At 43.0% G+C, this 25,323-nt stretch overlaps 1 long non-coding RNA gene across 1 annotated transcript in view; it reads left to right on the forward strand.

Moving 5' to 3' along the window:
* Window positions 1-23,605, forward strand: part of LOC148431160 (uncharacterized) — a 206,221-nt gene extending 182,616 nt beyond the window's left edge. The window contains exon 3 of the long non-coding RNA XR_015877253.1: window positions 23,200-23,605. This is a non-coding gene — a long non-coding RNA (uncharacterized LOC148431160). The remainder of the gene's footprint in view (window positions 1-23,199) is intronic.
* Window positions 23,606-25,323: the final 1,718 nt, after the last annotated feature.

Consider the following 25,323-nt stretch of genomic DNA (forward strand, 5'->3'; position numbering starts at 1 on the left):
GTGTGTGTGTGCTGTATGTGTCTATGAGTGTGTGCTGTATGTAAGTGTCTATGAGTGTGTGTGCTGTATGTAAGTGTCTATCAGTGTGTGCTCTATGTGTGTATGAGTGTGTGCTCTATGTGTGTATGAGTGTGTGCTGTATGTGTGTATGAGTGTGTGCTGTATGCGTGTATGAGTGTGTGCTGTATGTAAGTGTCTATGAGTGTGTGTGTGCTGTATGTAAGTATCTGAGTGTGTGCTGTATATAAGTGTCTATGAGTGTGTGTGTGCTGTATGAGTGTGTGCTGTATGTATGTGTGTATGAGTGTGTGTGTGTGTGTGTTCTGTAAGTGTCTATGAGTGAGTGTGTGCTGTATGTCTCTATGAGTGTGTGTGCTGTATGTAAGTGTCTATGAGTGTGTGCTGTATGTAACTGTGTATGTGTGTGTGTTTGCTGTATGTAAGTGTCTATGAGTGTGTGCTCTATGTGTGTATGAGTGTGTGCTCTATGTGTGTATGAGTGTGTGCTGTATGTGTGTATGAGTGTGTGCTGTATGTAAGTGTCTATGTGTGTGTGCTGTATGTGTGTATGAGTGTGTGCTGTATGTGTGTATGAGTGTGTGCTGTTTGTAAGTGTCTATGAGTGTGTGTGTGCTGTATGTAACTGTGTATGAGTGTGTCAGTGTGTGTGCTGTATGTAACTGTGTATGAGTGTGTGTGTGCTGTATGTAAGTGTCTATGAGTGTGTGCTGTATGTAAGTGTCTATGAGTGTGTGCTCTATGTAACTGTGTATGAGTGTGTGCTCTATGTAACTGTGTATGAGTGTGTCAGTGTGTGTGCTGTATGTAACTGTGTATGAGTGTGTGCTGTATGTAAGTGTCTATGAGTGTGGGTTTGCTGTATGTAAGTGTCTATGAGCGTGTGCTCTATGTGTGTATGAGTGTGTGCTGTATGTGTGTATGAGTGTGTGCTGTATGTAAGTGTCTATGAGTGTGTGTGTGCTGTATGTGTCTATGAGTGTGTGCTGTATGTAAGTGTCTATGAGTGTGTGTGCTGTATGTAAGTGTCTATCAGTGTGTGCTCTATGTGTGTATGAGTGTGTGCTCTATGTGTGTATGAGTGTGTGCTGTATGTGTGTATGAGTGTGTGCTGTATGCGTGTATGAGTGTGTGCTGTATGTAAGTGTCTATGAGTGTGTGTGTGCTGTATGTAAGTGTCTGAGTGTGTGCTGTATATAAGTGTCTATGAGTGTGTGTGTGCTGTATGTGTGTATGAGTGTGTGTGTGTGTGTGTGTTCTGTAAGTGTCTATGAGTGAGTGTGTGCTGTATGTCTCTATGAGTGTGTGTGTGCTGTATGTAAGTGTCTATGAGTGTGTGCTGTATGTAACTGTGTATGTGTGTGTGCTGTATGTAAGTGTCTATGAGTGTGTGCTCTGTGTCTATGAGTGTGTGCTGTATGTAACTGTGTATGAGTGTGTGCTCTATGTGTGTATGAGTGTGTGCTGTATGTAAGTGTCTGAGTGTGTGCTGTATGTAACTGTGTATGAGTGTGTGCTCTATGTGTGTATGAGTGTGTGCTGTATGTGTGTATGAGTGTGTGCTGTATGTAACTGTGTATGATTGTGTGTGTGCTGTATGTAAGTGTCTATGAGTGTGTGCTGTATGTAAGTGTCTATGAGTGTGTGCTGTATGTGTGTATGAGTGTGTGCTGTATGTAAGTGTCTGAGTGTGTGCTGTATGTAACTGTGTATGAGTGTGTGCTCTATGTGTCTATGAGTGTGTGCTGTATGTAACTGTGTATGATTGTGTGCTGTATGTAACTGTGTATGAGTGTGTGCTGTATGTAACTGTGTATGATTGTGTGCTGTATGTAACTGTATGAGTGTGTGCTGTATGTAACTGTCTATGAGTGTGTGCTGTATGTGTGTATGAGTGTGTGCTGTATGTAAGTGTGTATGAGTGTGTGTGTGTGCTGTATGTGTGTATGAGTGTGTGCTGTATGTAACTGTGTATGAGTGTGTGCTGTATGTAACTGTGTATGAGTGTGTGCTCTATGTGTGTATGAGTGTGTGCTGTATGTAACTGTGTATGAGTGTGTGCTGTATGTAAGTGTCTATGAGTGTGTGCTGTATGTGTGTATGAGTGTGTGCTGTATGTAACTGTGTATGAGTGTGTGCTGTATGTGTGTATGAGTGTGTGCTGTATGTGTGTATGAGTGTGTGCTGTATGTAACTGTGTATGATTGTGTGCTGTATGTAAGTGTCTATGAGTGTGTGCTGTATGTGTGTATGAGTGTGTGCTGTATGTGTGTATGAGTGTGTGCTGTATGTGTGTATGAGTGTGTGCTGTATGTAAGTTTCTATGAATGTGTGCTGTATGTAAGTGTCTATGAGTGTGTGCTGTATGTGTGTATGAGTGTGTGCTGTATGTAAGTGTCTGAGTGTGTGCTGTATGTGTGTATGAATGTGTGCTGTATGTGTGTATGAGTGTGTGCTGTATGTGTGTATGAGTGTGTGCTATGTGTGTATGAGTGTATGCTGTATGTAACTGTGTATGAGTGTGTGTGTGTGCTCTATGTGTGTATGAGTGTGTGCTGTATGTGTGTATGAGTGTGTGCTGTATGTAAGTGTCTATGAGTGTGTGCTGTATGTGTGTATGAGTGTGGGCTGTATGTAACTGTGTATGAGTGTGTGCTCTATGTGTGTATGAGTGTGTGCTGTATGTAAGTGTCTATGAGTGTGTGCTGTATGTAACTGTGTATGAGTGTGTGCTGTATCTAAGTGTCTATGAGTGTGTGCTCTATGTGTGTATTAGTGTGTGCTGTATGTAAGTGTCTATGAGTGTGTGCTGTATGTAACTGTGTATGAGTGTGTGCTGTATGTAAATGTTTATGAGTGTGTGCTCTATGTGTGTATTAGTGTGTGCTGTATGTAAGTGTCTATGAGTGTGTGCTGTATGTAAGTGTCTATGAGTGTGTGCTGTATGTAACTGTGTATGATTGTGTGCTGTATGTAACTGTGTATGAGTGTGTGCTGTATCTAAGTGTCTATGAGTGTGTGCTGTATGTGTGTATGAGTGTGTGCTGTATGTAACTGTGTATGAGTGTTTGCTGTATGTAAGTGTCTATGAGTGTGTGCTGTATGTGTGTATGATTGTGTGCTGTATGTAAGTGTGTATGAGTGTGTGCTGTATGTAAGTGTCTATGAGTGTGTGCTGTATGTGTGTATGAGTGTGTGCTGTATGTAAGTGTCTGAGTGTGTGCTGTATGTAACTGTGTATGAGTGTGTGCTCTATGTGTGTATGAGTGTGTGCTGTATGTAAGTGTCTATGAGTGTGTGCTGTATGTAAGTGTCTATGAGTGTGTGCTGTATGTGTGTATGATTGTGTGCTGTATGTAAGTGTGTATGAGTGTGTGTGTGCTGTATGTGTGTATGAGTGTGTGCTGTATGTAACTGTGTATGAGTGTGTGCTGTATGTAAGTGTCTATGAGTGTGTGCTGTATGTAATTGTCTATGAGTGTGTGTGTGCTGTATGTAAGTGTCAATGAGTGTGTGCTGTATGTGTGTATGAGTGTGTGCTGTATTTAAGTGTCTATGAGTGTGTGCTGTATGTATGTGTGTATGAGTGTGTGCTGTATGTAAGTGTCTGAGTGTGTGCTGTATGTAACTGTGTATGAGTGTGTGCTGTATGTAACTGTGTATGAGTGTGTGCTGTATGTGTGTATGAGTGTGTGCTGTATGTAAGTGTCTATGAGTGTGTGCTGTATGTAATTGTCTATGAGTGTGTGTGTGCTGTATGTAAGTGTCTGTGTATGAGTGTGTGCTGTATGTAACTGTGTATGAGTGTGTGTGTGCTGTATGTAACTGTGTATGAGTGTGTGCTGTATGTAAGTGTCTATGAGTGTGTGTGTGCTGTATGTAAGTGTCTGTGTATGAGTGTGTGCTGTATGTAACTGTGTATGAGTGTGTGTGTGCTGTATGTAACTGTGTATGAGTGTGTGCTGTATGTAAGTGTCTATGAGTGTGTGCTGTATGTAATTGTCTATGAGTGTGTGTGTGCTGTATGTAAGTGTCTGTGTATGAGTGTGTGCTGTATGTAACTGTGTATGAGTGTGTGTGTGCTGTATGTAACTGTGTATGAGTGTGTCAGTGTGTGTGCTGTATGTAACTGTGTATGAGTGTGTGTGTGCTGTTTGTAAGTGTCTATGAGTGTGTGCTGTATGTAAGTGTCTATGAGTGTGTGCTCTATGTAACTGTGTATGAGTGTGTGCTCTATGTAACTGTGTATGAGTGTGTCAGTGTGTGTGCTGTATGTAACTGTGTATGAGTGTGTGCTGTATGTAAGTGTGTATGAGTGTGTGTGTGCTGTATGTAAGTGTGTATGAGTGTGTGTGCTGTATGTAAGTGTCTGAGTGTGTGTGTGCTGTATGTATGTGTCTATGAGTGTGTGTGTGCTGTATGTATGTGTCTATGAGTGTGTGTGTGCTGTATGTATGTGTCTATGAGTGTGTGCTGTATGTAAGTGTCTATGAGTGTGTGTGTGCTGTATGTAAGTGTCTATGAGTGTGTGCTGTATGTAAGTGTCTATGAGTGTGTGCTGTATGTGTGTATGAGTGTGTGCTGTATGTAAGTGTCTATGAGTGTGTGCTGTATGTAAGTGTCTATGAGTGTGTGCTGTATGTAAGTGTCTATGAGTGTGTGTGTGCTGTATGTAAGTGTCTATGAGTGTGTGTGTGCTGTATGTAACTGTGTATGAGTGTGTGCTGTATGTAAGTGTGTATGAGTGTGTGCTGTATGTAAGTGTCTATGAGTGTGTGCTGTATGTAACTGTGTATGAGTGTGTGCTGTATGTAACTGTATGAGTGTGTACTGTATTTGTGTATGAGTGTGTGCTGTATGTAAGTGTCTATGAGTGTGTGCTGTATGTAAGTGTCTATGTGAGTGTGCTGTATGTAAGTGTCTATGAGTGTGTGTGTGCTGTATGTAAGTGTCTGTGAGTGTGTGTGCTGTATGTAACTGTGTATGAGTGTGTGTGTGCTGTATGTAAGTGTCTGTGAGTGTGTGTGCTGTATGTAACTGTGTATGACTGTGTGCTGTATGTAAGTGTCTATGAGTGTGTGTGTGCTGTATGTAACTGTGTGTATGAGTGTGTGTGTGCTGTTTGTAAGTGTCTATGAGTGTGTGCTGTATGTAAGTGTCTATGAGTGTGTGCTCTATGTAACTGTGTATGAGTGTGTGCTCTATGTAACTGTGTATGAGTGTGTCAGTGTGTGTGCTGTATGTAACTGTGTATGAGTGTGTGCTGTATATAAGTGTCTATGAGTGTGTGTTTGCTGTACGTAAGTGTCTATGAGTGTGTGCTCTATGTGTGTATGAGTGTGTGCTGTATGTGTGTATGAGTGTGTGCTGTATGTAAGTGTCTATGAGTGTGTGTGTGCTGTATGTAAGTGTCTATGAGTGTGTGCTGTATGTAAGTGTCTATGAGTGTGTGTGTGCTGTATGTAAGTGTCTATGAGTGTGTGTGTGTGCTGTATGTATGTGTGTATGAGTGTGTGTGTGTGCTGTAAGTGTATGAGTGAGTGTGTGCTGTATGTGTCTATGAGTGTGTGTGTGCTGTATGTAACTGTATATGAGTGTGTGCTGTATGTAACTGTGTATGAGTGTGTGCTGTATGTAACTGTGTATGAGTGTGTGCTGTATGTAAGTGTCTATGAGTGTCTGTGTGCTGTATGTAAGTGTCTATGAGTGTGTGCTGTATGTAAGTGTCTATGTGTGTGTGCTGTATGTAATTGTCTATGAGTGTGTGTGTGCTGTATGTAAGTGTCTGTGAGTGTGTGTGTGCTGTATGTAACTGTGTATGAGTGTGTGCTGTATGTAAGTGTCTGAGTGTGTGTGTGTGCTGTATGTAACTGTGTATGAGTGTGTGCTGTATGTAAGTGTCTATGAGTGTGTGTGTGCTGTATGTAACTGTGTATGAGTGTGTCAGTGTGTGTGCTGTATGTAACTGTGTGTATGAGTGTGTGTGCTGTTTGTAAGTGTCTATGAGTGTGTGCTGTATGTAAGTGTCTATGAGTGTGTGCTCTATGTAACTGTGTATGAGTGTGTGCTCTATGTAACTGTGTATGAGTGTGTCAGTGTGTGTGCTGTATGTAACTGTGTATGAGTGTGTGCTGTATGTAAGTGTCTATGAGTGTGTGTTTGCTGTACGTAAGTGTCTATGAGTGTGTGCTGTATGTGTGTATGAGTGTGTGCTGTATGTGTGTATGAGTGTGTGCTGTATGTGTGTATGAGTGTGTGCTGTATGTAAGTGTCTATGAGTGTGTGTGTGCTGTATGTAAGTGTCTATGAGTGTGTGCTGTATGTAAGTGTCTATGAGTGTGTGTGTGCTGTATGTAAGTGTTTATGAGTGTGTGTGTGCTGTATGTATGTGTGTATGAGTGTGTGTTTCTGCTGTAAGTGTATGAGTGAGTGTGTGCTGTATGTGTCTATGAGTGTGTGTGTGCTGTATGTAACTGTATATGAGTGTGTGCTGTATGTAACTGTGTATGAGTGTGTGCTGTAGGTAACTGTGTATGAGTGTGTGTGTGCTGTATGTAAGTGTCTATGAGTGTGTGCTGTATGTAAGTGTCTATGAGTGTGTGCTGTATGTATGTGTGTATGAGTGTGTGCTGTATGTAAGTGTCTATGAGTGTGCTGTATATGTGTATGAGTGTGTGCTGTATGTATGTGTGTACGAGTGTGTCCTGTATGTAAGTGTCATTGAGTGTGTGCTGTATGTGTGTATGAGTGTGTGCTGTATGTAAGTGTCTATGAGTGTGTGTGTGCTGTATGTATGTGTGTATGAGTGTGTGCTGTATGTGTGTATGATTGTGTGCTGTATGTAAGTGTGTATGAGTGTGTGTGTGCTGTATGTGTGTATGAGTGTGTGCTGTATGTAACTGTGTATGAGTGTGTGCTGTATGTAAGTGTCTATGAGTGTGTGCTGTATGTAATTGTCTATGAGTGTGTGTGTGCTGTATGTAAGTGTCAATGAGTGTGTGCTGTATGTGTGTATGAGTGTGTGCTGTATGTAAGTGTCTATGAGTGTGTGCTGTATGTATGTGTGTATGAGTGTGTGCTGTATGTAAGTGTCTGAGTGTGTGCTGTATGTAACTGTGTATGAGTGTGTGCTGTATGTAACTGTGTATGAGTGTGTGCTGTATGTGTGTATGAGTGTGTGCTGTATGTAAGTGTCTATGAGTGTGTGTGTGCTGTATGTAAGTGTCTGTGTATGAGTGTGTGCTGTATGTAACTGTGTATGAGTGTGTGTGTGCTGTATGTAACTGTGTATGAGTGTGTCAGTGTGTGTGCTGTATGTAACTGTGTATGAGTGTGTGTGTGCTGTTTGTAAGTGTCTATGAGTGTGTGCTGTATGTAAGTGTCTATGAGTGTGTGCTCTATGTAACTGTGTATGAGTGTGTGCTCTATGTAACTGTGTATGAGTGTGTCAGTGTGTGTGCTGTATGTAACTGTGTATGAGTGTGTGCTGTATGTAAGTGTCTATGAGTGTGTGTGTGCTGTATGTAAGTGTGTATGAGTGTGTGTGTGCTGTATGTAAGTGTCTGAGTGTGTGTGTGCTGTATGTATGTGTCTATGAGTGTGTGTGTGCTGTATGTATGTGTCTATGAGTGTGTGTGTGCTATATGTATGTGTCTATGAGTGTGTGCTGTATGTAAGTGTCTATGAGTGTGTGTGTGCTGTATGTAAGTGTCTATGAGTGTGTGCTGTATGTAAGTGTCTATGAGTGTGTGCTGTATGTGTGTATGAGTGTGTGCTGTATGTAAGTGTCTATGAGTGTGTGCTGTATGTAAGTGTCTATGAGTGTGTGCTGTATGTAAGTGTCTATGAGTGTGTGTGTGCTGTATGTAAGTGTCTATGAGTGTGTGTGTGCTGTATGTAACTGTGTATGAGTGTGTGCTGTATGTAAGTGTGTATGAGTGTGTGCTGTATGTAAGTGTCTATGAGTGTGTGCTGTATGTAACTGTGTATGAGTGTGTGCTGTATGTAACTGTATGAGTGTGTACTGTATTTGTGTATGAGTGTGTGCTGTATGTAAGTGTCTATGAGTGTGTGCTGTATGTAAGTGTCTATGTGAGTGTGCTGTATGTAAGTGTCTATGAGTGTGTGTGTGCTGTATGTAAGTGTCTGTGAGTGTGTGTGCTGTATGTAACTGTGTATGAGTGTGTGCTGTATGTAAGTGTCTATGAGTGTGTGTGTGCTGTATGTAACTGTGTGTATGAGTGTGTGTGTGCTGTTTGTAAGTGTCTATGAGTGTGTGCTGTATGTAAGTGTCTATGAGTGTGTGCTCTATGTAACTGTGTATGAGTGTGTGCTCTATGTAACTGTGTATGAGTGTGTCAGTGTGTGTGCTGTATGTAACTGTGTATGAGTGTGTGCTGTATGTAAGTGTCTATGAGTGTGTGTTTGCTGTACGTAAGTGTCTATGAGTGTGTGCTCTATGTGTGTATGAGTGTGTGCTGTATGTGTGTATGAGTGTGTGCTGTATGTAAGTGTCTATGAGTGTGTGTGTGCTGTATGTAAGTGTCTATGAGTGTGTGCTGTATGTAAGTGTCTATGAGTGTGTGTGTGCTGTATGTAAGTGTCTATGAGTGTGTGTGTGCTGTATGTATGTGTGTATGAGTGTGTGTGTGTGCTGTAAGTGTATGAGTGAGTGTGTGCTGTATGTGTCTATGAGTGTGTGTGTGCTGTATGTAACTGTATATGAGTGTGTGCTGTATGTAACTGTGTATGAGTGTGTGCTGTATGTAACTGTGTATGAGTGTGTGCTGTATGTAAGTGTCTATGAGTGTCTGTGTGCTGTATGTAAGTGTCTATGAGTGTGTGCTGTATGTAAGTGTCTATGTGTGTGTGCTGTATGTAAGTGTCTGTGAGTGTGTGTGTGCTGTATGTAACTGTGTATGAGTGTGTGCTGTATGTAAGTGTCTGAGTGTGTGTGTGCTGTATGTAACTATGTATGAGTGTGTGCTGTATGTAAGTGTCTATGAGTGTGTGTGTGCTGTATGTAACTGTGTATGAGTGTGTCAGTGTGTGTGCTGTATGTAACTGTGTGTATGATTGTGTGTGCTGTTTGTAAGTGTCTATGAGTGTGTGCTGTATGTAAGTGTCTATGAGTGTGTGCTCTATGTAACTGTGTATGAGTGTGTGCTCTATGTAACTGTGTATGAGTGTGTCAGTGTGTGTGCTGTATGTAACTGTGTATGAGTGTGTGCTGTATGTAAGTGTCTATGAGTGTGTGTTTGCTGTACGTAAGTGTCTATGAGTGTGTGCTGTATGTGTGTATGAGTGTGTGCTGTATGTGTGTATGAGTGTGTGCTGTATGTGTGTATGAGTGTGTGCTGTATGTAAGTGTCTATGAGTGTGTGTGTGCTGTATGTAACTGTGTGTATGAGTGTGTGTGTGCTGTTTGTAAGTGTCTATGAGTGTGTGCTGTATGTAAGTGTCTATGAGTGTGTGCTCTATGTAACTGTGTATGAGTGTGTGCTCTATGTAACTGTGTATGAGTGTGTCAGTGTGTGTGCTGTATGTAACTGTGTATGAGTGTGTGCTGTATGTAAGTGTCTATGAGTGTGTGTTTGCTGTACGTAAGTGTCTATGAGTGTGTGCTCTATGTGTGTATGAGTGTGTGCTGTATGTGTGTATGAGTGTGTGCTGTATGTAAGTGTCTATGAGTGTGTGTGTGCTGTATGTAAGTGTCTATGAGTGTGTGCTGTATGTAAGTGTCTATGAGTGTGTGTGTGCTGTATGTAAGTGTCTATGAGTGTGTGTGTGCTGTATGTATGTGTGTATGAGTGTGTGTGTGTGCTGTAAGTGTATGAGTGAGTGTGTGCTGTATGTAACTGTATATGAGTGTGTGCTGTATGTAACTGTGTATGAGTGTGTGCTGTATGTAACTGTGTATGAGTGTGTGCTGTATGTAAGTGTCTATGAGTGTCTGTGTGCTGTATGTAAGTGTCTATGAGTGTGTGCTGTATGTAAGTGTCTATGTGTGTGTGCTGTATGTAATTGTCTATGAGTGTGTGTGTGCTGTATGTAAGTGTCTGTGAGTGTGTGTGTGCTGTATGTAACTGTGTATGAGTGTGTGCTGTATGTAAGTGTCTGAGTGTGTGTGTGCTGTATGTAACTGTGTATGAGTGTGTGCTGTATGTAAGTGTCTATGAGTGTGTGTGTGCTGTATGTAACTGTGTATGAGTGTGTCAGTGTGTGTGCTGTATGTAACTGTGTGTATGAGTGTGTGTGCTGTTTGTAAGTGTCTATGAGTGTGTGCTGTATGTAAGTGTCTATGAGTGTGTGCTCTATGTAACTGTGTATGAGTGTGTGCTCTATGTAACTGTGTATGAGTGTGTCAGTGTGTGTGCTGTATGTAACTGTGTATGAGTGTGTGCTGTATGTAAGTGTCTATGAGTGTGTGTTTGCTGTACGTAAGTGTCTATGAGTGTGTGCTCTATGTGTGTATGAGTGTGTGCTGTATGTGTGTATGAGTGTGTGCTGTATGTAAGTGTCTATGAGTGTGTGTGTGCTGTATGTAAGTGTCTATGAGTGTGTGCTGTATGTAAGTGTCTATGAGTGTGTGTGTGCTGTATGTAAGTGTCTATGAGTGTGTGTGTGCTGTATGTTTGTGTGTATGAGTGTGTGTGTGTGCTGTAAGTGTATGAGTGAGTGTGTGCTGTATGTGTCTATGAGTGTGTGTGTGCTGTATGTAACTGTATATGAGTGTGTGCTGTATGTAACTGTGTATGAGTGTGTGCTGTATGTAACTGTGTATGAGTGTGTGCTGTATGTAAGTGTCTATGAGTGTCTGTGTGCTGTATGTAAGTGTCTATGAGTGTGTGCTGTATGTAAGTGTCTATGTGTGTGTGCTGTATGTAATTGTCTATGAGTGTGTGTGTGCTGTATGTAAGTGTCTGTGAGTGTGTGTGCTGTATGTAACTGTGTATGAGTGTGTGCTGTATGTAAGTGTCTGAGTGTGTGTGTGCTGTATGTAACTGTGTATGAGTGTGTGCTGTATGTAAGTGTCTATGAGTGTGTGTGTGCTGTATGTAACTGTGTGTATGAGTGTGTGTGCTGTTTGTAAGTGTCTATGAGTGTGTGCTGTATGTAAGTGTCTATGAGTGTGTGCTCTATGTAACTGTGTATGAGTGTGTGCTCTATGTAACTGTGTATGAGTGTGTCAGTGTGTGTGCTGTATGTAACTGTGTATGAGTGTGTGCTGTATGTAAGTGTCTATGAGTGTGTGTTTGCTGTACGTAAGTGTCTATGAGTGTGTGCTGTATGTGTGTATGAGTGTGTGCTGTATGTGTGTATGAGTGTGTGCTGTATGTGTGTATGAGTGTGTGCTGTATGTAAGTGTCTATGAGTGTGTGTGTGCTGTATGTAAGTGTCTATGAGTGTGTGCTGTATGTAAGTGTCTATGAGTGTGTGTGTGCTGTATGTAAGTGTTTATGAGTGTGTGTGTGCTGTATGTATGTGTGTATGAGTGTGTGTTTGTGCTGTAAGTGTATGAGTGAGTGTGTGCTGTATGTGTCTATGAGTGTGTGTGTGCTGTATGTAACTGTATATGAGTGTGTGCTGTATGTAACTGTGTATGAGTGTGTGCTGTATGTAACTGTGTATGAGTGTGTGTGTGCTGTATGTAAGTGTCTATGAGTGTGTGCTGTATGTAAGTGTCTATGAGTGTGTGCTGTATGTATGTGTGTATGAGTGTGTGCTGTATGTAAGTGTCTATGAGTGTGCTGTATATGTGTATGAGTGTGTGCTGTATGTATGTGTGTATGAGTGTGTCCTGTATGTAAGTGTCATTGAGTGTGTGCTGTATGTGTGTATGAGTGTGTGCTGTATGTAAGTGTCTATGAGTGTGTGCTGTATGTATGTGTGTATGAGTGTGTGCTGTATGTAAGTGTCTGAGTGTGTGCTGTATGTAACTGTGTATGAGTGTGTGCTGTATGTAACTGTGTATGAGTGTGTGCTGTATGTGTGTATGAGTGTGTGCTGTATGTAAGTGTCTATGAGTGTGTGCTGTATGTAAGTGTCTATGTGTGTGCTGTATGTAAGTGTCTGTGAGTGTGTGTGTGCTGTATGTAACTGTGTATGAGTGTGTGCTGTATGTAAGTGTCTATGACTGTGTGTGTGCTGTATGTAACTGTGTATGAGTGTGTCAGTGTGTGTGCTGTATGTAACTGTGTATGAGTGTGTGTGTGCTGTTTGTAAGTGTCTATGAGTGTGTGCTGTATGTAAGTGTCTATGAGTGTGTGCTCTATGTAACTGTGTATGAGTGTGTGCTCTATGTAACTGTGTATGAGTGTGTCAGTGTGTGTGCTGTATGTAACTGTGTATGAGTGTGTGCTGTATGTAAGTGTCTATGAGTGTGTGTGTGCTGTATGTAAGTGTGTATGAGTGTGTGCTGTATGTATGTGTGTATGAGTGTGTGTTTGCTGTATGTAAGTGTCTGAGTGTGTGTGTGCTGTATGTATGTGTCTATGAGTGTGTGTGTGCTGTATGTAAGTGTCTATGAGTGTGTGTATGCTGTATGTATGTGTCTATGAGTGTGTGCTGTATGTAAGTGTCTATGAGTGTGTGTGTGCTGTATGTAAGTGTCTATGAGTGTGTGCTGTATGTAAGTGTCTATGAGTGTGTGCTGTATGTGTGTATGAGTGTGTGCTGTATGTAAGTGTGTATGAGTGTGTGCTGTATGTAAGTGTCTATGAGTGTGTGCTGTATGTAAGTGTCTATGAGTGTGTGCTGTATGTAAGTGTCTATGAGTGTGTGTGTGCTGTATGTAAGTGTCTATGAGTGTGTGTGTGCTGTATGTAACTGTGTATGAGTGTGTGCTGTATGTAAGTGTGTATGAGTGTGTGCTGTATGTAAGTGTCTATGAGTGTGTGCTGTATGTAACTGTGTATGAGTGTGTGCTGTATGTAACTGTATGAGTGTGTACTGTATTTGTGTATGAGTGTGTGCTGTATGTAAGTGTCTATGAGTGTGTGCTGTATGTAAGTGTCTATGTGAGTGTGCTGTATGTAAGTGTCTGAGTGTGTGTGTGCTGTATGTAAGTGTCTGTGAGTGTGTGTGCTGTATGTAACTGTGTATGAGTGTGTGCTGTATGTAAGTGTCTATGAGTGTGTGTGTGCTGTATGTAACTGTGTATGAGTGTGTGCTGTATGTAAGTGTCTATGAGTGTGTGTGTGCTGTATGTAACTGTGTATGAGTGTGTCAGTGTGTGTGCTGTATGTAACTGTGTATGAGTGTGTGTGTGCTCTATGTAAGTGTCTATGAGTGTGTGCTGTATGTAAGTGTCTATGAGTGTGTGCTTTATGTAACTGTGTATGAGTGTGTGCTCTATGTAACTGTGTATGAGTGTGTCAGTGTGTGTGCTGTATGTAACTGTGTATGAGTGTGTGCTGTATGTAAGTGTCTATGAGTGTGTGTTTGCTGTATGTAAGTGTCTATGAGTGTGTGCTGTATGTGTGTATGAGTGTGTGCTGTATGTGTGTAGGAGTGTGTGCTGTATGTGTGTATGAGTCTGTGCTGTATGTAAGTGTCTATGAATGTGTGCAGTATGTAAGTGTCTATGTGTGTGTGCTGTATGTGTGTATGAGTGTGTGCTGTATGTGTGTATGAGTGTGTGCTGTATGTAAGTGTCTATGAGTGTGTGTGTGCTGTATGTAACTATGTATGAGTGTGTGCTGTATGTAAGTGTCTATGAGTGTGTGTGTGCTGTATGTAACTGTGTATGAGTGTGTCAGTGTGTGTGCTGTATGTAACTGTGTATGAGTGTGTGTGTGCTGTATGTAAGTGTCTATGAGTGTGTGCTGTATGTAAGTGTCTATGAGTGTGTGCTCTATGTAACTGTGTATGAGTGTGTGCTCTATGTAACTGTGTATGAGTGTGTCAGTGTGTGTGCTGTATGTAACTGTGTATGAGTGTGTGCTGTATGTAAGTGTCTATGAGTGTGTGTTTGCTGTATGTAAGTGTCTATGAGCGTGTGCTCTATGTGTGTATGAGTGTGTGCTGTATGTGTGTATGAGTGTGTGCTGTATGTAAGTGTCTATGAGTGTGTGTGTGCTGTATGTGTCTATGAGTGTGTGCTGTATGTAAGTGTCTATGAGTGTGTGTGCTGTATGTAAGTGTCTATCAGTGTGTGCTCTATGTGTGTATGAGTGTGTGCTCTATGTGTGTATGAGTGTGTGCTGTATGTGTGTATGAGTGTGTGCTGTATGTGTGTATGAGTGTGTGCTGTATGTAAGTGTCTATGAGTGTGTGTGTGCTGTATGTAAGTGTCTGAGTGTGTGCTGTATATAAGTGTCTATGAGTGTGTGTGTGCTGTATGTGTGTATGAGTGTGTGCTGTATGTATGTGTGTATGAGTGTGTGTGTGTGTGTGTGTTCTGTAAGTGTCTATGAGTGAGTGTGTGCTGTATGTCTCTATGAGTGTGTGTGTGCTGTATGTAAGTGTCTATGAGTGTGTGCTGTATGTAACTGTGTATGTGTGTGTGCTGTATGTAAGTGTCTATGAGTGTGTGCTCTGTGTCTATGAGTGTGTGCTGTATGTAACTGTGTATGAGTGTGTGCTCTATGTGTGTATGAGTGTGTGCTGTATGTAAGTGTCTGAGTGTGTGCTGTATGTAACTGTGTATGAGTGTGTGCTCTATGTGTGTATGAGTGTGTGCTCTATGTGTGTATGAGTGTGTGCTGTATGTAGCTGTGTATGATTGTGTGTGTGCTGTATGTAAGTGTCTATGAGTGTGTGCTGTATGTAAGTGTCTATGAGTGTGTGCTGTATGTAAGTGTCTGAGTGTGTGCTGTATGTAACTGTGTATGAGTGTGTGCTCTATGTGTCTATGAGTGTGTGCTGTATGTAACTGTGTATGATTGTGTGCTGTATGTAACTGTGTATGAGTGTGTGCTGTATGTAACTGTATGAGTGTGTGCTGTATGTAACTGTCTATGAGTGTGTGCTGTATGTGTGTATGAGTGTGTGCTGTATGTAAGTGTGTATGAGTGTGTGTGTGCTGTATGTGTGTATGAGTGTGTGCTGTATGTAACTGTGTATGAGTGTGTGCTGTATGTAACTGTGTATGAGTGTGTGCTCTATGTGTGTATGAGTGTGTGCTGTATGTAACTGTGTATGAGTGTGTGCTGTATGTAAGTGTCTATGAGTGTGTGCTGTATGTGTGTATGAGTGTGTGCTGTATGTAACTGTGTATGAGTGTGTGCTGTATGTGTGTATGAGTGTGTGCTGTATGTGTGTATGAGTGTGTGCTGTATGTAACTGTGTATGATTGTGTGCTGTATGTAACTGTGTATGAGTGTGTGCTGTATGTAAGTGTCTATGAGTGTGTGCTGTATGTGTGTATGAGTGTGTGCTGTATGTGTGTATGAGTGTGTGCTGTATGTGTGTATGAGTGTGTGCTGTATGTAAGTTTCTATGAATGTGTGCTGTATGTAAGTGTCTATGAGTGTGTGCTGTATGTGTGTATGAGTGTGTGCTGTATGTAAGTGTCTGAGTGTGTGCTGTATGTGTGTATGAATGTGTGCTGTATGTGTGTATGAGTGTGTGCTGTATGTGTGTATGAGTGTATGCTGTATGTAACTGTGTATGAGTGTGTGTGTGTGCTCTATGTGTGTATGAGTGTGTGCTGTATGTGTGTATGAGTGTGTGCTGTATGTAAGTGTCTATGAGTGTGTGCTGTATGTGTGTATGAGTGTGGGCTGTATGTAACTGTATGAGTGTGTGCTCTATGTGTGTATGAGTGTGTGCTGTATGTAAGTGTCTATGAGTGTGTGCTGTATGTAACTGTGTATGAGTGTGTGCTGTATCTAAGTGTCTATGAGTGTGTGCTCTATGTGTGTATTAGTGTGTGCTGTATGTAAGTGTCTATGAGTGTGTGCTGTATGTAACTGTGTATGAGTGTGTGCTGTATGTAAATGTTTATGAGTGTGTGCTGTATGTGTGTATGAGTGTGCGCTGTATGTAACTGTGTATGATTGTGTGCTGTATGTAACTGTGTATGAGTGTGTGCTGTATCTAAGTGTCTATGAGTGTGTGCTGTATGTGTGTATGAGTGTGTGCTGTATGTAACTGTGTATGAGTGTGTGCTGTATGTAAGTGTCTATGAGTGTGTGCTGTATGTGTGTATGATTGTGTGCTGTATGTAAGTGTGTATGAGTGTGTGCTGTATGTAAGTGTCTATGAGTGTGTGCTGTATGTGTGTATGAGTGTGTGCTGTATGTAAGTGTCTGAGTGTGTGCTGTATGTAACTGTGTATGAGTGTGTGCTCTATGTGTGTATGAGTGTGTGCTGTATGTAAGTGTCTATGAGTGTGTGCTGTATGTAAGTGTCTATGAGTGTGTGCTGTATGTGTGTATGATTGTGTGCTGTATGTAAGTGTGTATGAGTGTGTGTGTGCTGTATGTGTGTATGAGTGTGTGCTGTATGTAACTGTGTATGAGTGTGTGCTGTATGTAAGTGTCTATGAGTGTGTGCTGTATGTGTGTATGAGTGTGTGCTGTATGTAAGTGTCTATAAGTGTGTGTGTGCTGTATGTGTGTATGAGTGTGTGCTGTATGTAACTGTGTATGAGTGTGTGCTGTATGTAAGTGTCTATGAGTGTGTGCTGTATGTGTGTATGAGTGTGTGCTGTATGCAAGTGTGTATGAGTGTTGTGTGTGTGTCCCAATGTCAGTGTGCCTACCCCAGTCTCACTGTGGCCCCTCTGAAATGGGCGCTGGGAGAACTACATCTCCCAGCAGCCCTTGCCCCTCCCACCATTCCCCGAGACTCCCAGCAGCCCTTGCCCCTCCCACCATTCCCCGACTCTCCCAGCAGCCCCCTCTCCAGTAAGAAGAGATAGGGGAAGCCACCGGGAGCTGTGAAGAACACCGCACAGGTAAGTGTTTTGTTTTTGTTCATTAATTTTACGCGGCACGAGGTTTACAATGATGAAAACCTCGCATCCACTATTTTTAAAATTGAATCCCTTGGGTATCGGGAGCGTGCATACCCGTGGAATTCCGAAATTGGGCACAAGGATTTAGTCTCACTAAACCTCGCGCCCAATTGAGTATGCCCCATAGACCAAGTAGACTTCATAGTCGAAGGTATTAAGTTCATATTGCAACATAACAATGTATGGTTTGACATCCGTTTTTTTCACCAGACCAGGGGCACCGCTATGGGGACTAGATTTGAGCCGAGCTATGCAAATCTGTTCATGAGTGGCTAGAACATGCGGGAGCTGGACGCAAATCTAGTCCTCTGGTGCTGCTAAATAGACGATGTCATATTCATCTGGAAGGGGGATGTCAACTCACTCAAAGCTTTTCTGACCCACATCAACAACAATAATAGAGGACTGATATTCACAACAGAACATAGGCAAAAGCAAGTGAATTTCTTGGACCTTACAATATTTATTGAATACAATAAGATACACACCAGAACATTCCAAATACCTGTTGATGTTGACAGCTTCATTCTATCTACCAGTGGACACATAACCCTAACTCTCTGACCAGCATTCCTAAAAGTTGCATCACAAGAATCATACGAAACTGTACACAAGATAGAGATTACACAGAACAAGCAACAACAATGACAAAACAATTCAATGAGAAAAAATACAACACTAAGTAGAGGAAGCATATACGAAAATGCCAGATCGGCAGACAGAGAGACACTGCTACAACCAAAATCAAAACCAACAACTACCAATGAAAACCTGTCTGGTAACACAATACAGCAGACGCTCCGATATGTTACGTAAGATACTCACCAGACACTGGCACATTCTATTACAGGATGATAAACCCAGAAATTCTCCCAAACAGACCAGAACTCATTTTCAGAAAAGCACCAGCCCTGACCAGGACACTAAACAAAATCACATACTGCTAAGGAGTCAAAACGAAGGACCATTATGGATTTACCACCAGGAGGGGGTTTCTTCCCCTGCGGTAACTGTCTGACATGCCACACAGGCACACCTACAACCAAAAGCATCAGAACATTTCTATCTAAACCAACAAGAATTCACAATTAGGGAACACATCACATGTGCTAGCACAGGGGTCATTTACTTAGCGGAATGCCCCTGTGGCCTTCAATATGTAGGGAGAACAAAAAGACAACTTAAAATCAGGATGGCAAAACATGTGCGGAACATTCGCTTAGAATCCCCCAGTTTATCCAACCATTTCCCACTCAAACATGACAAAAACCCATCAGGACTAAGCATCATAGGCATAAAACATGTACCTAGTTCTACATAAGGAATAATTTAAGTGGATCTTCACCCTCAAAATAGACCCCAGATGGACTAAATATAGATAATGAAGTTAAAGCCATTATTAGCCACTTACCAGGCCTAAATAACAGGGCTCATCTCAATAACTATTGTAATGGACAAGCAAACCCCAAAGAGGAGCCCATATCTACAACGAGACCCTCTGTAATACCGAACATGTGCCTTATACAATCACAACACAGCGCTAGTAAATACACGATTAAACCACCAAATCACCATAGTCATCATTAAACACCACATGAAGAAGCAAAGGAGACAGAGGTACAGAGAGATATCCCCAGTAATGAGCCACATAAATTACGTGATGTACAACTGCCACCCTACACATTTAGTACCATAATTATGTAACAAGTGACACACAAAAACAAAAATAAAAGACACAGGACACAACGTCAACCAAGCAACTAATAATGTAATAAGCCACATACATTACGTGATGTACAACTGCCACCCTACACATTTAGTACCATAGTTATGTAACAAGTAAAACACAAAAACAAAAATAATACAAAGACACAGGACACGACGTCAACCAAGCAACTAATAATGTAATAAGCCACATACATTACATGATGTACAACTGCCACCCTACACATTTAGTACCATAATTATGTAACAAGTGAAACACAAAAACAAAAATAATACAAAGACAGGACACGACGTCAACCAAGCAACTAATAATGTAATAAGCCACATACAATAAGACCCACAAATATCTACATATTAGTTTATTCTAAAATAAATTAGGTCCATGACAACCACAAAAATATTAATAATGGAGAGACAAACTTTCCTGCAATCAAATACATCCGGTTTCCATGACAACCAATATGCAAACCATGTCAGACAGGAAACCAATTAGAACCACACCCGGTTTCCATGACAACCCCTATGCCAACCACACCTCACAAGAAGCCTAATTAAACCTGATTAAGACACACGTTGTCGGACCGGAGGGCACAGGACGCCGCCCCTCCAGAACGCAACCCGCCAAGGAAATTAAATCTGTCAGCACTATATATTATTTACATATATTCCTATATTTAGAGGACATTGGCCCTCATTCAGAGCCGCTCGTTAGCGGCAGTACGCTCGTTCCGAGCGATGTTTGCACATCTGCGCATGCGTACGCTTTTTAGTACGCATGCGCGAACCAGTCAGTGCGGCCGAAAATCCTTTGTACGCTATATAGCGAGTGCCTGCTATTTTGAGTGACAGAATGAGGCGTATGTGGGTGGTAACAGGGGAAGGTGCTTGAAAATGGGGAGTGGAGATCCGAACGCAGGCGTGCTTAAAGGTCAAAACGGGCGTTTTATGGGTGTGTATATTTAAAACAGCAGCGTCATTGACCACGTCACTGGGTTATTTTATAGCCAGAACTGCACGCAAATTTGTGGTAGCAAACACCAACCACAAGAATAGCGAGCAGTTCATACGCTGGTCGATGTACTCGATTAATCTAATAAATAGCGGACATGACGTAGGATGCGTGCGGCCAGGGGGCGTTTTTAACAAATAAACGAGCGTATGTTTTGCTCGTTCGTTCAGACTTAGAGGTGTGAACACACTGCAATGTGCGTACGGATCATTTAAATAGCCACCCCTTGTTTTTAAACGAACGACCGCAAATAGCGTGCGGCTCTGAATGAGGGCCATTGTTCGCTATTTAATCCCATATTTTCTACGTTCATTTTACCCTATACTCCTGTATACTACCCATTCCCTGTACCATATCCTGCGTACATTACTCCTATATACTACCCATTCCCTGTACCGTATCCCGCGTACATTACTCCTATACATTACCCATCCCCTGTACCGTATCTCGCATACATTACTCCTATACACTACCCATCCCCTGTACCGTATCCTGCGTAAATTACTCCTATACACTACCCATTCCCTGTACCGTATCCCGCGTACATTACTCCTATACACTACCCATCCCCTGTACCGTATCCTGCATACATTACTCCTATACACTACCCATCCCCTGTACCGTATCCTGTGTACATTACTCCTATACACTACCCATTCCCTGTACCGTATCCTGTGTACATTACTCCTATACACTACCCATTCCCTGTACTGTATCCTGCATACATTACTCCTATACACTACCCATCCCCTGTACCATATCCTGCGTACATTACTCCTATACACTACCCATCCCCTGTACCATATCCTGCGTACATTACTCCTATACACTACCCATCCCCTGTACCATATCCTGCGTACATTACTCCTATACACTACCCATTCCCTGTACCGTATCCTGTGTACATTATTCCTATACACTACCCATTCCCTGTACCGTATCCTGCATACATTACTCCTATACACTACCCATCCCCTGTACCGTATCCTGCATACATTACTCCTATACACTACCCATCCCCTGTACCATATCCTGCGTACATTACTCCTATACACTACCCATTCCCTGTACCGTATCCTGTGTACATTATTCCTATACACTACCCATTCCCTGTACCGTATCCTGCGTACATTACTCCTATACACTACCCATCCCCTGTACCGTATCCTGCATACATTACTCCTATACACTACCCATCCCCTGTACCATATCCTGCGTACATTACTCCTATACACTACCCATTCCCTGTACCGTATCCTGCGTACATTACTCCTATACACTACCCATTCCCTGTACCGTATCCCGCGTACATTACTCCTATACACTACCCATCCCCTGTACCGTATCCTGCGTACATTACTCCTATACACTACCCATTCCCTGTACCGTATCTCGCATACATTACTCCTATACACTACCCATTCCCTGTACCATATCCCGCGTACATTACTCCTATACACTACCCATCCCCTGTACCGTATCCTGCGTACATTACTCCTATACACTACCCATTCCCTGTACCGTATCCTGCGCACATTACTCCTATACACTACCCATCCCCTGTACCGTATCCTGCGTACATTACTCCTATACACTACCCATCCCCTGTACCGTATCCTGCGTACATTACTCCTATACACTACCCATCCCCTGTACCATATCCTGTGTACATTACACCTATACACTACCCATCCCCTGTACAATATCCTGTGTACATTACACCTATACACTACCCATTCCCTGTACCATATCCTGCATACATTACTCCTATATACAACCCATTCCCTGTACCGTATCTCGCATATATTACTCCTATATACTACCCATCCCCTGTACCATATCCTACGTACATTACTCCTATACACTACCCATTCCCTGTACCATATCCTGCGTACATTACTCCTATACACTACCCATTCCCTGTACCGTATCCCGCGTACATTACTCCTATACACTACCCGTCCCCTGTACCATATCTTGCATACATTACTCCTATACACTACCCATTCCCTGTACTGTATCCCGCGTACATTACTCCTATACACCCTGCGTACATTACTCCTATACACTACCCATCCCCTGTACCATATCCCGCGTACATTACTCCTATACACTACCCATTCCCTGTACCATATCCTGCATACATTACTCCTATACACTACCCATTCCCTGTACCATATCCCACGTACATTACTCCTATACACTACCCATTCCCTGTACCATATCCTGCGTACATTACTCCTATACATTACCCATTCCCTGTACCATATCCTGCGTACATTACCCATCCCCTGTACCATATCCTGCGTACATTACTCCTATACACTACCCATTCCCTGTACCATATTCTGCGTACATTACTCCAATACACTACCCATTCCCTGTACCATATCCTGCGTACATTACTCCTATACTATACCCATACCCTGTACCGTATCCTGCGTACATTACTCCTATACACTACTCATTCCCTGTACTATATTCCGCGTACATTACTCCTATACACTACCCGTCCCCTGTACCATATCCTGCGTACATTACTCCTATACACTACCCATTCCCTGTACCATATCCTGCGTAAATTACTCCTATACACTACCCATTCCCTGTACCATATCCCGCGTACATTACTCCTATACACTACCCATTCCCGGTACCATATCCTGCGTACTTTACTCCTATACACTACCCATTCCCTGTACCATATTCTGCGTATATTACTCCTATACACTACCCATTCCCTGTACCATATCCTGCGTACATTACTCCTATACACTACCCATCCCCTGTACCATATTCTGCGTATATTACTCCTATACACTACCCATTCCCTGTACCATATCCTGCGTACATTACTCCTATACACTACCCATCCCCTGTACCATATCCTGCGTACATTACTCCTATACACTACCCATCCCCTGTACCATATCCTGTGTACATTACACCTATACACTACCCATCCCCTGTACCATATCCTGTGTACATTACACCTATACACTACCCATTCCCTGTACCATATTCTGCGTATATTACTCCTATACACTACCCATTCCCTGTACCATATTCCGCATACATTACTCCTATACACTACCCATTCCCTGTACCATATTCTGCGTACATTACTCCTATACACTACCCATTCCCTGTACCATATTCTGCATACATTACTCCTCAAATTAGAGAGTACTGTGACTTCTCAATTGATTTGTTGTAGTATTTACTGTATCCATTGAAAACACCTAACTATTATCCCTGTGTGCTTAGTATCATTAGATCTACATATACATATTAATTGTCATATTAGGCACCTATAGAATTACGCAAACTAGCGCAGTCACTGTAACTGTATATATTATCATTTTAGATGAACTGGGCTTTGTATAGCGGAGGCATGTACAAATGGAATCAGTATATGTAGTGTCAAATATTTAATACATTGGAGAACTATGTCAAAATAAATATATTTTTTTTTTAATTACAGACAAGAATACATATTCACATATGGATGATCAGTCAAATAACGGATAAATCGGATGCCTGATTGGTGAGTCCATACCATGAAATTTAGAAAACATTTATAGCAAACATGGTCTATAACTATACTGTCTGAAAAAAGGTTAAAATTTATAATTCAGTAATAATGTATGACGCTAGTTAGCTCATATTCAATAGTTCTAGATATACACCGCATATCAATAATAGCTGAAATAGAGGAATCTACCGTAGAGCGTGATCTTCTCCACTGCCGCTCGGCAGTTCGTGAACACTGGTGCAGGTATCTGGTGCGTTTAGAATGCAGGGCTGAGATGTGAAACGTGCGAGGGTGAGTAGTGATCACCGGAGCAGATATAAGGGAGGCATTGTATAGGGAAGTGGATTGTTCAGTATAGGAGAGAGAGAGGATAGGGGAGAGAGAGAGGATAGGGGAGAGAGAGAGGATAGGGGAGAGAGAGAGAGGGTAGGGGGGAGAGAGAGGATAGGGGGGAGAGAGAGGATAGGGGAGAGAGAGAGAATAGGGGGAGAGAGGATAAGGGGAGAGAGAGAGGATAAGGGAGAGAGAGAGAGGATAGGGGGGAGGGAGAGGATAGGGGGGAGAGAGAGGATAGGGGAGAGAGAGAGGATAGGGGAGAGAGAGGATAGGGGAGAGAGAGAGGATAGGGGAGAGAGAGGATAGGGGAGAGAGAGAGGATAGGGGAGAGAGAGGGGATAGAGGAGAGAGGATAGGGGAGAGAGAGAGGATAGGGGAGAGAGAGGGGATAGGGGAGAGTGAGAGGATAGGGGGGAGAGAGAGGATAGGGGGGAGAGAGAGGATAGGGGAGAGAGAAAGGATAGGGGAGAGAGAGGATAGGGGCGAGAGAGGATAGGGGAGAGGGAGGATAGGGGAGAGAGAGAGGATAGGGGAGAGAGAGGATAGGGGAGAGAGAGAGGATAGGGGGGAGAGAGAGGATAGGGGAGAGAGAGGATAGGGGAGAGAGAGGATAGGGGAGAGAGAGAGGATAGGGGAGAGAGAGGATAGGGGAGGGAGAGAGGATAGGGGAGAGAGAGGATAGGGGAGAGAGAGAGGATAGGGGAGAGAGAGGATAGGGGAGAGAGAGAGGATAGGGGAGAGAGAGGATAGGGGAGAGAGAGAGGATAGGGGAGAGAGAGGGGATAGGGGAGAGAGAGAGGATAGGGGAGAGAGAGAGGATAGGGGGGAGAGAGAGGATAGGGGGGAGAGAGAGGATAGGGGCAAGAGAGGATAGGGGAGAGGAAGGATAGGGGAGAGAGGGAGGATAGGGGAGAGAGAGAGGATAGGGAGAGAGAGGATAGGGGAGAGGGGATAGGGGAGAGAGAGAGGATAAGGGAGAGAGAGAGAGGATAGAGGAGAGAGAGAGGATAGGGAGAGAGAGGATAGGGGGGAGAGAGGATAGGGGAGAGAGAGGATAGGGGAGAGAGGGAAGATAGGGGAGAGAGGGAGGATAGGGGGAGAGAGAGGATAGGGAGAGAGGGAGGATAGGGGGAGAGAGAGGATAGGGGAGAGAGAGGCTAGGGGAGAGAGAGAGGATAGGGGGGAGAGAGAGAGGATAGGGGAGAGAGAGAGGATAGGGGAGAGAGAGAGGATAGGGGAAGAGAGAGGGGAATAGGGGAGAGAGAGAGCATAGGGGAGAGAGAGGATAGGGGAGAGAGAGAGGATAGGGGAGAGAGAGGATAGGGGGGAGAGAGAGAGGATAGCGGAGAGAGAGGATAGGGGAGAGAGAGAGGATAGGGGAGAGAGAGAGGATAGGGGAGAGAGAGAGGGTAGGGGAGAGAGAGGATAGGGGAGAGAGAGGATAGGGGGGAGAGAGAGAGGATAGGGGAGAGAGAGAGGATAGGGGGAGAGAGAGAGGATACGGGAGAGAGAGAGGATAGGGGAGAGAGAGAGGATAGGGGAGAGAGGATAGGAGAGAGAGGATAGGGGAGAGAGAGAGGATAGGGGAGAGAGAGGATAGGGGAGAGAGAGGGGATAGGGGAGAGAGAGAGGATAGGGAGAGAGGATAGGGGAGAGAGAGAGAGGATAGGGGAGAGAGAGAGAGGATAGGGGAGAGAGAGAGGATAGGGGAGAGAGGATAGGGGAGAGAGAGGATAG

This window comes from Taudactylus pleione, unplaced genomic scaffold, assembly GCF_031769625.1.
Source record: "Taudactylus pleione unplaced genomic scaffold, aTauple2 ptg002747l, whole genome shotgun sequence".
Lineage (NCBI taxonomy): Eukaryota > Metazoa > Chordata > Amphibia > Anura > Myobatrachidae > Taudactylus > Taudactylus pleione.